Raw genomic sequence first — 12,769 nt, 5'->3', positions numbered from 1 at the left:
CACTCATACCAACGAGAGACCCTTTAAATGCTCTGACTGCGGGAGTGGGTTCAAAAGTGCTGCGGATGACTTCCGGTGACGGCGGGCGGGACGCGACCGCACAATGGAGGGCTCCCGTTCGGGAACGGTATTGTCGGGGCTTTAAGCCCGGCCACAGGGTCCACGGAGGCAGCAAAAGCAGGGAGAAGGCACAGAGGCAGCAGAGTGAAGGCACAGTGAAGAAAAATGTCGAGGGTGAGCAAAAGAACGTCCGTAAGGAAAACAGCTGAAGGTCCGTTGGGAGTGGAAATGTCACCACGGGGTCACCAAGGAAAATGGAGGCTGGAGCACCGGGGAGGCCGCATTGCTTACGGCTGAAGAAATAACTAATGTGATGACTGCCGAATTCAAAAGGCAGTTTACAAAATACATGGAGACAATGAGGAAGGAGATGAGAGAGGTTTTGAGTGTGCTGGTGGAGGAGGCGTTTTCCCCGGTGACGAAGGCAGTGGTGAGCGCAGTGGCAGAGATGCGAGAGCAAGGGGAGGCACTGAAGGAAGTGGAGGAGACGTTATTCCAGCACGGTGATCAACTTACCTCGATGGGGAAGGAGGTGCGGAAGGTGATAGACATGAGCAAGGATCTGCGAGGAAAAATGGAAGACCAGGAAAACAGATCCAGGCGACAGAATTTGAGGATTGTGGGGCTGCCCGAAGGAGTTGAAGGACCGAGGCCGACTGAGTATTTTGCCGCGATGCTGGCGAAACTATTGGGAGAGGGGGAGGATCCCTCCCGATATGAACTGGATCGGGCTCATCGGTCGTGGAGGCCTGTACCAAAGGCGAGTGAGCCACCAAGGGTAGTGACTCTGTGCTTCCGTAGGTACAGTGTGAAGGAGAAGGTCTTGAGCTGGGCCAAGCAGAAGCGGGTGGTGCAGTGGGCTGGAGCTGGTATACGTGTATACCAGGACTTTATACGGTGGAGCTGGCGAGGAGGCGGGCTGCCTTCAACCGGGTGAAGAGGTCACTGTACATTAGCAAGGTGCAGTGCGGCAAAGGGGATTTCTGGGCTTTCCTAGGGCCGGGCAAGGGGGAAAGGGACCCGGGCGGGGGCCTCCACGCTGGCCGGTTTAAGCCGGCCAGTGAACGGGAGTGAGGTGGGGGGAGGGGCTGCGGCCATCGGAGCCTGACAGAACAGGGTCCGAGTGGTCTAGTCGGGGTGGAAAGTTGGGGGGAAGGAACCGAGGTTGGGGAGGAGTTTTGCAAGAGGCAAAGAGGCAATGGACGGGAGGAGTTGGGGGGGGGGGGAGAATTTACAACTCTTGGGTATCATGTACGGTACTCTTTCAGAGGTTGGATGGCGTTGAGTGTAGGGGGGGTGGGGGGGGGGGGGAGGAAGGGGAGTGGACTCTATATGTTAATGGTGACCATGGGCGGTCCTGGACTCCTTTTTCTTTTTCTCCTTTGTTTTTTGTTTCCACCGTGGGAGGGTTTGTTTTATTGGATGCATATATTGACAGGCGGGCCGTTGTTTGGGGTGGTGGAAGGATGGGATTGATTTTGTCAGTTACCGTTTACTGTTTGTGGGTGGGGTGTAAATTTTGAAGGAAAATGTGAAAATGGAGAATAAAAACATTTTATAAAGAAATAAATAAATAAAACCTTCTGTGCTTCCAGGGTATGTATCCATCGTTCCCATCCTATTCATGTATTCGTCAAGGTGCCTCTTAAATGTCACTATCGTATCTGCTTCCACCACCTCCTCCGGCAGCAAGTTCCAGGCACCCACTACCCTGTGTGTAAAAAACCTCCCTCGCACATCTCCTCTAAACTTTGCCCCTCGCACCTTAAACCTATGTCACCTGGTAATTGACTTTTTCAACCTGGGGAAAAAGCTTCTGACTATCCACTCTTTTATCAGGTCGTCCCTCAACTCCGTCGCTCTCGTGAATACAATCCGAGTTTATCCAACCTCTCCTGACAGCTAATGCCCTCCAGGCCAAGCAACGTCCTGGTAAACCTCCTCTGTACTCTCTCCAAAGCCTCCACATCCTTTTGGTAATGTGGTGACCAGAATTGGAGGCAATATTCCACGTGTGGCCGAACTAAGGTTCTGTACAGCTGCAGCATGACTTGCCAATTTTTGTACTCAATGCCCCGACCAATGAAGACAAGCATGCCGTCTGCCTTCTTAGCTCCTTATCCACCTGCGTTGCCACTTTCAGTGATATGTTTATTGTAATTTCCCAATCTACCACAGACAACTTGCCCCTCATACCATGACAGTTTCCTTCTGCAAGAAACACTCCAATAAATTAGGCAAAAGAACCCTGTAACCACCATAGCCCATCTTCATGGCAACGTGGCTGCTTTGGGAACTAAATATCTTCCAAAGTGCAAACACCTTTTCATTCTGTGCTCCTCGTCAAACTTGGAACCAGGTAATCGCAACGAGGCTCAAAAATGGTCAGCCCACCGGAGGCAGAGGTGTTCGACCGGCCAGTCCAGCAGAAAGAAACCCTCCAATCATCACCATTCACCAGATGTCAGAATGAACAAAATGCAGTCCTGGATGTCAGTGAGAGCAGAAACAATAACAACGGAGCCAACATCTGTAATTTATTGTGAACTTGTTGGAGTCACAACAGGTGTGATGAATCACAAAACCCCTCCCCACATTGAGAACAGATGAATGGTCTCTCCCCAGAATTAACTCGCTAGTGTCTCCGTAGTTGGGACGGTTAATTGAATGTCTCCCCTGCTCAGAGCAGGTGAGTGGCTTCTTCCAGGTGTGAACTCGCTAGTGTTCCTGCAGGGTGTATGGATATCTGAATCCCTTCTGTCACTAAGAGCAGGTGAACAGCCTCTCCCCAGTGTGAACTCGCTGGTGTGTCAGCAGGCTCGATGAAGTAGTGAATCCCTTCTCACACCGAGAGCAGGTGAACGGCTTCTCCCCAGTGTGAACTCGCTGGTGTTTCTGCAGGTCGGATGATTGAGTGAATCCCTTCCCACACTGAGAGCAGGTGAACGGCCTCTCCCCAGTGTGAATTCGCTGATGTATCCGCAGGATGGATAATTGAGTGAATCCCTTCTCACACTGAGAGCAGGTGAAAGGCTTCTCCCCAGTGTGAACTCGCTGATGTATCCGCAGGTTGGATGAATCACCGAATCCCTTCCCACACACAGAGCAAATGAACGGCCTCTCCCCAGTGTGAACTCGCTGGTGTGACTGCAGGTGAGCTAACTGAGTGAATCCCTTCTCACATTGAGAGCAAATGAACGGCCTCTCCCCAGTGTGAACTCGCTGGTGTATTCGCAGGTTGGATGAATCACCGAATCCCTTCCCACACACAGAGCAAATGAACGGCCTCTCCCCAGTGTGAACTCGCTGGTGTGACTGCAAGGCGGCAAACTGAATGAATCCCTTCCCACACACCGAGCAGATGAACGGCCTATCCCCAGTGTGAATACGCCGATGAGCTTCCAGTGCAGATGGAACCCTGAATCCCTTCCCACAGTCCCCACATTTCCACTGTTTCTCCAGCGTGGGGGTGTCCTCGTGTCTCTCCAGGTTTGTCGATCAGTTGAAGCCTCGTCCACACACAGAACACATGTACGGTCTCTCCCCACTATGAATGGTGTGAATTTTCTCAATCTGTGCAACTGGTTCAAACTCTTTCCACAGTCAGTGCTCTGGAACACTCTCACTCGTGTGTGTGTGTGTCTCGGGGCTTTTCCAGTCACACTGATGTTTTGAAGCCGACAGAAAAGACAAACATTTCTCCTTCTTGATTCAAAGTGATATTCAGTTCCAAGGAATTGAGAGACTCAGTCAGATTGCGACGCGATGTTTGAGATTTCTGTCTGCAATTCCTCCTCTTCTAATATCCTGTAAAAACAATTTATAAAAGTTACTTTTCTTCCCCTCATTTTGGAGAAGGTATCCTGAGGGTAACGACAGTCTGGCCGTGGGGTTAATCCTCCGGGTCCTCAGTCTTATTGAGGAATGTCCCCTTGGATCTATTGTGGTGGTGATTCTTTTGCATTTTTGTTCTTTTGAGACGGTTTATGTGTTGTTGACTTTATCCTACTCTGGTACAGACGGGGCTTTTATCCGTGAAAGGAGCAGTTTGGGGAAACTTTGGTGCCTCTAGTTTAAAGTGAGTTGGAGGAGGGGGTAATGGCGCACGCCCGATTGTGGCGTGAAAATCTGTTCCTGTCTCTCTGTCGCCTAACTAATGGCGACAGTTAATCTGCAAATTTTCTGGGCATCCATCACCCTATCAGAAGGAAAAATGATCCTCTCCTTTCTTAAGGAGAAAGTCGACATAGCTTTATTACAGGAAACCCATCTGGATTATGAGGAACACTTTAAATTGAGGCGGGATTGGTTGGGGCAGTTTTTTTCACCTCTTTTTCATCGAGTCGCAGGGTTGTGGCAAACCTTATTACACACTATCCAAGCAGTCACGGTAACTCTGCCGATTACAATGTGCATGTCAATTTCCTTTGTGCCGGTCACCCCATCACCCGTCCCTCCCCTCTGCCCCCTTCACTTGTCGTTTCGGAGTCCTTTCCTGGGCCCTTCACTGGACAATGGGAGTTATCTGTTATTTACAAGTGGACGGTGCCCCCCCCAATTGATGGGCCTCCCCCCTTCCACCCCGCGCACTCCCTGTCCTGTTTTAAACCTTCCCTTGGGGGTTGCTCTTCTTGTGCTTTTGTTCTGGGCTCTCTGGTCTCTGTGTCAGTTGGTTTCTGGCATCTCCCTCCTTTTCCCAGTAGCCTCACCCTACCCTCCCCACATCCCTTTTCCTGCCTGCTCCCTGTGATCTCTTTGGCTCCCATACACCCACCTCCCTCCCCAGTGTTCCATTGGCCGCTGGCTTCAAACAGGTCCTGGAACAAGTTGGTGAATGGCCTCCACACTTTGTGGGAACCATCCTCTGACCCTCGGACGGTGAACTTGATCTTCTCCAGGTGGAGAAATTCCGATAGGTCTGCCAGCCAGTCTGCAGCTGTGGGTGCTGCTGCTGTTAGCCAGCCGAGCAGGATCCTCCAGCGGCCGATTAGAGAACCAAAGGCAAGGGCATCCGTCCTCTTCCCCATGAATAGTTCTGGCTGGTCCAGTACCCCGAAGACTGCCATTTGTGAGCATGGCTCCACCCTCATAACCATGGACATTGCCTCTAAATAGGCTGTCCAGAATTTGACAAGTCTGGGGCTTTCCCAGAACATGTGGGCATGGTTTGCCGGGCCTCGCTGGCACCATTCGCATTTGTCCTCCATCTCCGGGAAGAACCTGCTCATTCGGGTTCTTGTCAGGTGTGCTCTGTGCACAACATTCAGCTGCATGAAGCTTAGCCTTGCGTAGGAGAAGGTGGAGTTGGTCCCGTTCAGTGCTTAGCTCCAGAGTCCCCACCCTATTTCCGTCCCTCGCTCTTCCTCCCATTTTTCCTGGGTTTCGTCAAGTAAGGAGCGCATCCTTATTAAGAGTTGTCCGTACAGGTCCCCAGTTTCCCTCCCCCAGACTGTCTGCGTCCAGTAACTCCTCTTGCATTGTGCTTCTCAGGGTTCCTGGGTATGCTGGTGTCTCCTTGCGGAGAAGGTTTTTGACCTGGAGCTCATCCCTGTTTGGAAGGTTCAGTCTCTCCGTCAGCTCCTCGAAGATTGCTAGTCTATTTCCCGTGTAAAAGTCCCTAACCATCAGTGTTCCCCCATCCTGTCTCCACCTCTTGAAGGTGGCCTCGGGAATGGCTGGTGCAAACCTATGGTTGCTGCAGATGGGGGCCATGATGGACACATCGGTCAGACTGAATGCTGCCACATCTGGTTCCAGGTTCTCAGGGCAGCTGTCACCACTGGACTTGAGTGTTTTGCTGGCGGGGATGGGAGTGTACATGAGGACTCATCCATCATCAACCATTCCATGTCTGGGCCCTTTACCCATCTCCTCACTCTTTCGGCCGTGGCTGCCCAGTGATAGTATTGCAAGTTCGGGAGGGCCAGGCCTCCCATGTTTCTTCTCCATTGTAGTACTGTTTTAGGGATTTTTGAATTCTTGCCCCTCCGCACACAAACGATGTTAGGTTAGGTGGGTTGACCATGATCAATGCACCAGATTATGGGAATAGGATGGGGAGTCTGCCTCTGTGAGTGCTTTTCTGAGGGTCAGTGCAGACTTGAAGAAGCGAATGGCCTCCTTCTGCACTATAGAGATTCTACGTCATCTATGCTATTTTAATTTGACTATGCTGTTAGTTTGTTTTGTAATATTTTGGGGTATGCGCCCTGCATTGTTATTCTTCTGTTTTTATATAATCTTACCCTTTTTCTCTGCTCACTGTTAACCGATCTGGCATTTCGTCTAGAGGCTCTGGTCGCTCAAATATCCTGCTATGAATTAATTCTGCAATGTGTTGCTTGTATTTATGCGGCAGTGTCAGTTGTTCTACACTGTACCCATTTTCCATCAATATGTCTGTTATTCTGTTGCATTCATTATTTACAAAATGGTAAAAAAACATAACAAAAGCAATATTAAAAATCTGTCCAACTCATCCTTGAATATATTCAGTGACCCACAGACTCCACTGATCCCTATGGAAGAGAATTCCATAGACTCATTGCCTTTTGAGGGAAGAGATGACTGGAAATATATAAATAGCGACAGTACACAACCAGAAATAATAGTAAATGTACTTTATTACAGACCATAAATAATATATCTAATTTAAAAATACTAGACATATCTCTAGCCAATATTAATTTACTGTCCCATTAAATGTCAGCCATCTCCTGGAGAAACCAGCCCTTTAATTGTGATAAAAGAAAATTACTGTGGGTGCTGGAATCTGAAACAAAAGAGAAAATGCTGGAAAATCTCAGCAGGTCTGGCAGCATCTGTAGGGAGAGAAAAGAGCTGACTCGAAACGTCAGCTCTTTTCTCTCCCTACAGATGCTGCCAAACCTGCTGAGATTTTGCAGCATTTTCTCTTCCTTTAATTGTGAACATCAGGAAAGAGACCATCCTTTTATTTTTATTAAACGCATTTTATTCAAACTTGTATCAAAGTTACAGCAAATAAACACCCCCGGGAAATATTCTTCCCAACAATCAACTATATGGTTTGTACAGATTTTTCTCCTTTTTCACCGCCCCCCCCCCCCCGCCCGCGACGAACGGCTCCTCAAACATGGTCACAAACATCCCCCACCTTTTCTCAAACCCCCCTGCTGCACCCTTAACTCAGACTTTATCTTCTCTAACCGCAGTAAGCCGTGCAGGTCACCCAACCGCGCTGCTACCCCCGGTGGCGAGAGACCATCCTTTTAGCCAGACAAATAAATGTGTCAAGCTGAGGGAGCAAAGGATGTCAATGTATTTAAGGGAGAGAGAGAGAGACCTGGGCCAAGCTTTCCAGAATCTGCACCCTCCCGGGATTCACTTCCTTTCCCTTCAGTTGCTGCAAGTGACCAATTGAAGGTGAGAATGAGAAAAGAAATGGAAAGGGAGAGAAAGGAAAGTGTTTTACTCACAGATGTTGGAGACAGGAGTTTTTTATCTTCACTTCCGCTGTAACATCACAATGGGGCACTGCCTGAATCAGCCAATAGGAATTACTCTTACGCGCTGTCGTCACCGGGTTCCAGTGCGCAGGCCCGGCGCTCCCCGCCCCAACCCGTTGTTTCGCCCGCCCCCTGAACACGGGAGAAAAAAACCCGACAACAGAACCTCCTCGAGACAAGGTTTCCAGGCAACCGGCATGACGGCGCGAGCGAGAAGCAAATCGGTGATCTCCTGCCCACGACTGCGCATGTCCAAGGGAGAGGGGAGGCTGCGCATGTGCAAAGGGTAGCCCGCCTCCTGGCCTTTTACCTGAGGTATTGACCAATGGCAAGAGTTGGAGGACCAGAAGGACTCTGGTCCTCCAGCTAATCAGCTCGGGCTTTGTGAGACTGCTCAATTGAACTTCACAAGGACGCAAACTTCCTCCCGTCTCCAACATTTGTGAGTAACTCTATTATTGTCGTCACAATTATTACAGAAACCAATTTACAAGGCTCCAGGCCTCATTACACTTCAAATTGACGATTAAACACACTTCAAATTGACGATTAAACAGTCACTGAACACAAAACAGCTGCAAGGCACAAGGCCCAATTACATTTCACAATAACGTTGTAACAGTCATTGAACACAAACAGCTGCAAGGCACAGGGCCGAAATACGTTTCCAGATACCAATTAACCAGTCACTTATCACAACCAGCCGCAAGGCACAGGCCCTACGCATAGTTCAAGTAACAATCGAACAGTCACATAACACGAACAGTCGTGAGGCACAAGGCCTCGAAACCCAACGACCATTCCAAAGAAAAAAGGAACAAAAAACCACAAGACACGAGTACATTTCGAGGTAACGGCCTATAAACACATAAGACAAGCAGTCGCGAGGCACAAGGCCCCGATACAATACGGCCGCTTCGGAAACAAGTATGACCCACAGGGCCTCGATACATTTTAACAGTGTCATATCAAACCCAATCACCAGGCACCAGGCCTCAATTCACCCCAGAAAAGATTTAACAGGATAGAATCAATCACCGAACACTAATCCCCGCTCACCCACCCCCGTTCACCCCGCCCTGCAGCCGACACCCCGGGGGAAAGGCCCCTCCTCGCTAAGAGCACAGGCCACCGGAGAGCCAGACCCGGGTGCGGCGGAGGAGACAGGGTTCCCCCTTCCTGGACCCCGCCCAAAGGCACGGCACCATTCGGAGGGAGAGCAGTTTCACACCAACTAGCGTTCCACCACAATTACTAATTACCATTTCAGGGAAACCCGAAATGAGTTGAATGTCATAGGCTGCTAAAGAAAACGAAAGCAAAGAAAACATGAAAACAAAATCCCTTAGTACTCATAGAAAAGTCCATAAAAAAAGAGTCCATTAATTTTGCACGTTCCACATCATGACCCCGGCGCTCCAGCCGAAATTTCACAAGGAACAACATGTCCTCAAAGTCCTCCAATGGCAGCGGCCAGAGTCGCTCCAATGTTGGCAACAGTCGACAACGGGGAAGAAAGTCCCAGAGTCAGTCCCAACCGCCCACAGGGCGTCCAGGGGGGCCGAACCCCCGGAGACCCCAGGAATGGCAGCAACCCACCCCGGGCTGCAGGCCGCGGGCCGCCCATCGGGTATCCACTCCCGGTTCCGACCCGCCGCTTCCAGCAGCCTATCCAGCTGCCATCCTTCCTCCATTCCTTCGTCCTCCATTGGGCGAACTCAAAACCGCCGACAGCAAACCTCGCAGTCCGAAGCAGCATCTCCGCAGCTCAACCGCTGACTTGAAACACGACTGGTCGCAGTACTCCGAAACCGATCTCCCCTTCCCTCGGGGACCAGGAGCAATGGGCGCCGAGTTGCTGTTTCACCCCATCCAGGAAGCTCCCAGAGGCGGCCTGCCTTTCGAATCGGCCCGGTGGCGGACACCAAGCTCGCACACAACCGCCCAAGCCTCCTCCACTTTTCACCCCAGGAATTTGGACAGTGTCGGCCGTAGCTCCCACAATCCCCCGCGCTGGGGAACCCGCTCTATCTGCCGCACGGGCGGGTGATCAGGTACTGCGCATGTCCAAGGGTGAGGGGAAGCTGCGCATGTGTGGAGGAAAGCCCAGTCCCTGACCTTCCTGTGAGGTGTTGGCTAATGGATAGAGTTAGGACCGGAAGGACGCTGGTCCTCCAATCAGCGCGGGCTTTATGTGAAAGGAGATTGGGCTTCACATAGACTGAAACGTCCTCCAGCCTCCAACATCTGTGAGTACCTCTTTTATTGTCGTCACAATTTTCAACATAGACTCATTTACAGGGCACAAGGCCCGATTACACTTCACATTAAACGAATCAACAGTCACCGAACACGAAACAGCTACAAGGCACAAGGCCCGATTACACTTCACATTAACGATTAACCAGTCACTGAACACGAAACAGCTGCAAGGCACAAGGCCTAGTTACACTTCACATTAACGATTAAACGATCATTGAGCATAAAACAGCTGCGAGGCGCAAGGCCCAATTACATTTTACGATAACGTTGCAACAGTCATTGAACATAAACAGCTGCAAAGCACAGGGTCAAGATACGTTCCCGAATACCAATCAGCCAGTCATTTATCACAACCAGCCGCAAGGCACAGGCCCCACATATAGTTCAGATAACAATCACACAGATTCATAACTCGAACAGTCGTAAGGCACAAGGCTAACCAAACGACTGTTCCAAAAGCATAAGGAAACAAAAACACAAGACACAACCACATCGAGGCAACCACCTCTAAACACATACACAAGCAGTCGCGAGGCACAAGGCCCCAAAACCATACGACCACTCCAAAAGAAATAAAGAAAAAGAGAAACAAAACCCAAAAGTACAACACACAACACAGACAGGTTTCGAAGTAACGACTCTACACACATGAGACAAGCAGTCGCGAGGCACAAGGCCCCGATACAATACGGCCACCCCAGTACAAATATGACCCTCAGGGCCTCAATTTATCTCAACAGTTATCATATCAAAAACCCAGTCACCGGGGACCAGGCCTTAATTCACCCCTGAAAAAATTTATCAAGATCCAATCCATCATCGAACACTAATCCCTGCTCACCCACCCCCGTTCACCCCGCCCTGCAGCCGACACCACGGAGGAAAGGCCCCCTCTCTGTAAGAGCACAGACTACCGGAGAGCCAGACCCGGACGCGGCGGAGGAGAGAGGGTTCCCCCCTTCTGGACCCTGCCCGAGGGCACGGGACCATTCGGAGGGAGAGCAGTTTCACATTTTAACAATTTCATATAAAAACCCCAGAAAAAACTTTATCAAGATCCAATCCATCACCGAACACTAATCCCTGCCCACCCACCCCCGTTCACCACACCCGGCAGCCAACACCCCGGGGGAAGGCCCCCCCATGGCTGAGAGCGCAGACCCCCGGGGAGCCAGACCTGAGCGCGGCAGAGGAGAGAGGGTTAGAGCAGCTCCGCACTGACCAGCGTTCCACTATTAATACTAGGATACCATTTCGGGGAAAAAAAGCCTAAATGAGTTAAATGTAATAGGTTACTAAATACAACAAGGCAAAGAAAACAAGAAAACAAATCCCCCAGCATACATAGAAAAGTCTATAGAAAAAGTCCATTAATTTTGCAAGTTCCACAACACAGTACTAGCGCTCTTGCCGAAATTTCACGAGAGTCAACATGTCCTCAGAGTCCTCCAGTGGCAGCGGCCTGAGTCGCTCCAATGTTGGCAACAGTCGAAAATGTGGAAGAAATTCCCGGATTCAGTCCATCCGCCCGCAGGGCGTCCAGGGGGGACGAGCCCCCGGAGACCCAGGAACGGCAGCAACCCGCCCCGGGCTGCAGGCCACGGGCCGCCCAACGGACAATCTACACCCCGGTTCCGTCCCGCCGCTTCCAGCAGCCTATCCAGCTGCCATCCTTCCTCCATTCCTTCGTCCTCCAGTGGGCGAACTCACAACCGCCGACAGCAAACCTCGCAGTCCAGCAGCATCCCCGCAGCTCGACCGCTGACTTGAAACACGACTGGTCGCAGTACTCCGAAACCGGTCTCCCCTTCCCTCGGGGACCAGGAGCAATGGGCGCCGAGTTGCTGTTTCACCCCATCCAGGAAGCTCCCAGAGGCGGCCTGCCTTTTGAATCGGCCCGGGGGCGGACACCAAGCTCGCACACAACCGCCCAAGCCTCCTCCACTTTTCACCCCAGGAGTTTGGACAGTGTCGGCCGTAGCTCCCACAATCCCCCGCGCTGGGGAACCCGCTCTATCCACCGCACGGGCGGGTGATCAGGTACTGCGCATGTCCAAGGGTGAGGGGAAGCTGCGCATGTGTGGAGGAAAGCCCAGCCCCTGACCTTCCTGTGAGGTGTTGGCTAATGGATAGAGTTAGGACCGGAAGGATGCTGGTCCTCCAATCAGCGCGGGCTTTATGTGAAAGGAGATTGGGCTTCACACAGACTGAAACGTCCTCCAGCCTCCAACATCTGTGAGTAAAACACTTTCTTTTCTCCCCCTTTCCATTTCTTTTCTCATTCTAACCTTCAATTGGTCACTTGCAGTAACTGAAGGGAAAGGAAGTGAATCCAGGGAGGGTGCAGACTCTGCAAAGATTGGCCCAGGTCTTTCTCTCTCTCTCTCTCTCTCTCTCTCTGAAAGACATTGACATCCTTTGCTCCGTCAGCTTGACACATTTATTTGTCTGGCTAGAAGGATGGTCTCTCGCCACCGGGGGTAGCAGCGTGGTTGGGTGACCTGCACGGCTTACTGCGGTTAGAGAAGATAAAGTATGAGTTAAGGTTGCAGCAGGGGAGTTTGAGAAAAGGTGGGGGATGTTTGTGACCATGTTTGAGGAGCTGTTCGTCGCAGGGGAAGAAAGGTAGGGGGGGGGGGGGGGGGTGAAAAAGGAGAAAAATCTGTACAAACCGTATAGTTGATTGTTGGCAAGAATGTTTCCCGGGGGGGTGTTTATTTGCTGTAACCTACTTTGATACAAGTTTGAATAAAATGCATTAAAAATAAAAATAAATAAAAGGATGGTCTCTTTCCTGATGTTCAATTAAAGGAAGAGAAAATACTGGAAAATCTCAGCAGGTCTGGTAGCATCTGTAGTGAGAGAAAAAAGCTGTTGTTTCAAGTCCGATGACTCTTTGACAAGACTTTGACAAAGAGTCATCGGTCTCGAAACGTCAGCTCTTTTCTCTCCCTACAGAT

The 12,769-nt window shown here is 50.7% G+C and overlaps 1 long non-coding RNA gene across 1 annotated transcript; it reads right to left on the bottom strand.

The window, feature by feature from the left end:
- Window positions 1–2,576: 2,576 nt before the first annotated feature.
- LOC140420040 (uncharacterized) lies at window positions 2,577–7,776 on the bottom strand. The gene is made up of 2 exons (XR_011946154.1): window positions 7,518–7,776; window positions 2,577–3,867 (listed from the first exon to the last, which is right to left on the bottom strand). It is a non-coding gene; the product is annotated as an uncharacterized lncRNA (long non-coding RNA).
- Between the last annotated feature and the right edge of the window lie 4,993 nt (window positions 7,777–12,769).

The sequence above is a fragment of the Scyliorhinus torazame genome, chromosome 5 (assembly GCF_047496885.1).
Source record: "Scyliorhinus torazame isolate Kashiwa2021f chromosome 5, sScyTor2.1, whole genome shotgun sequence".
In the NCBI taxonomy this organism is placed as follows: domain Eukaryota; kingdom Metazoa; phylum Chordata; class Chondrichthyes; order Carcharhiniformes; family Scyliorhinidae; genus Scyliorhinus; species Scyliorhinus torazame.
The sequence above is the reverse complement of the archived record's forward strand: the minus strand, read 5'-3'. Positions and strand labels throughout refer to the sequence as shown.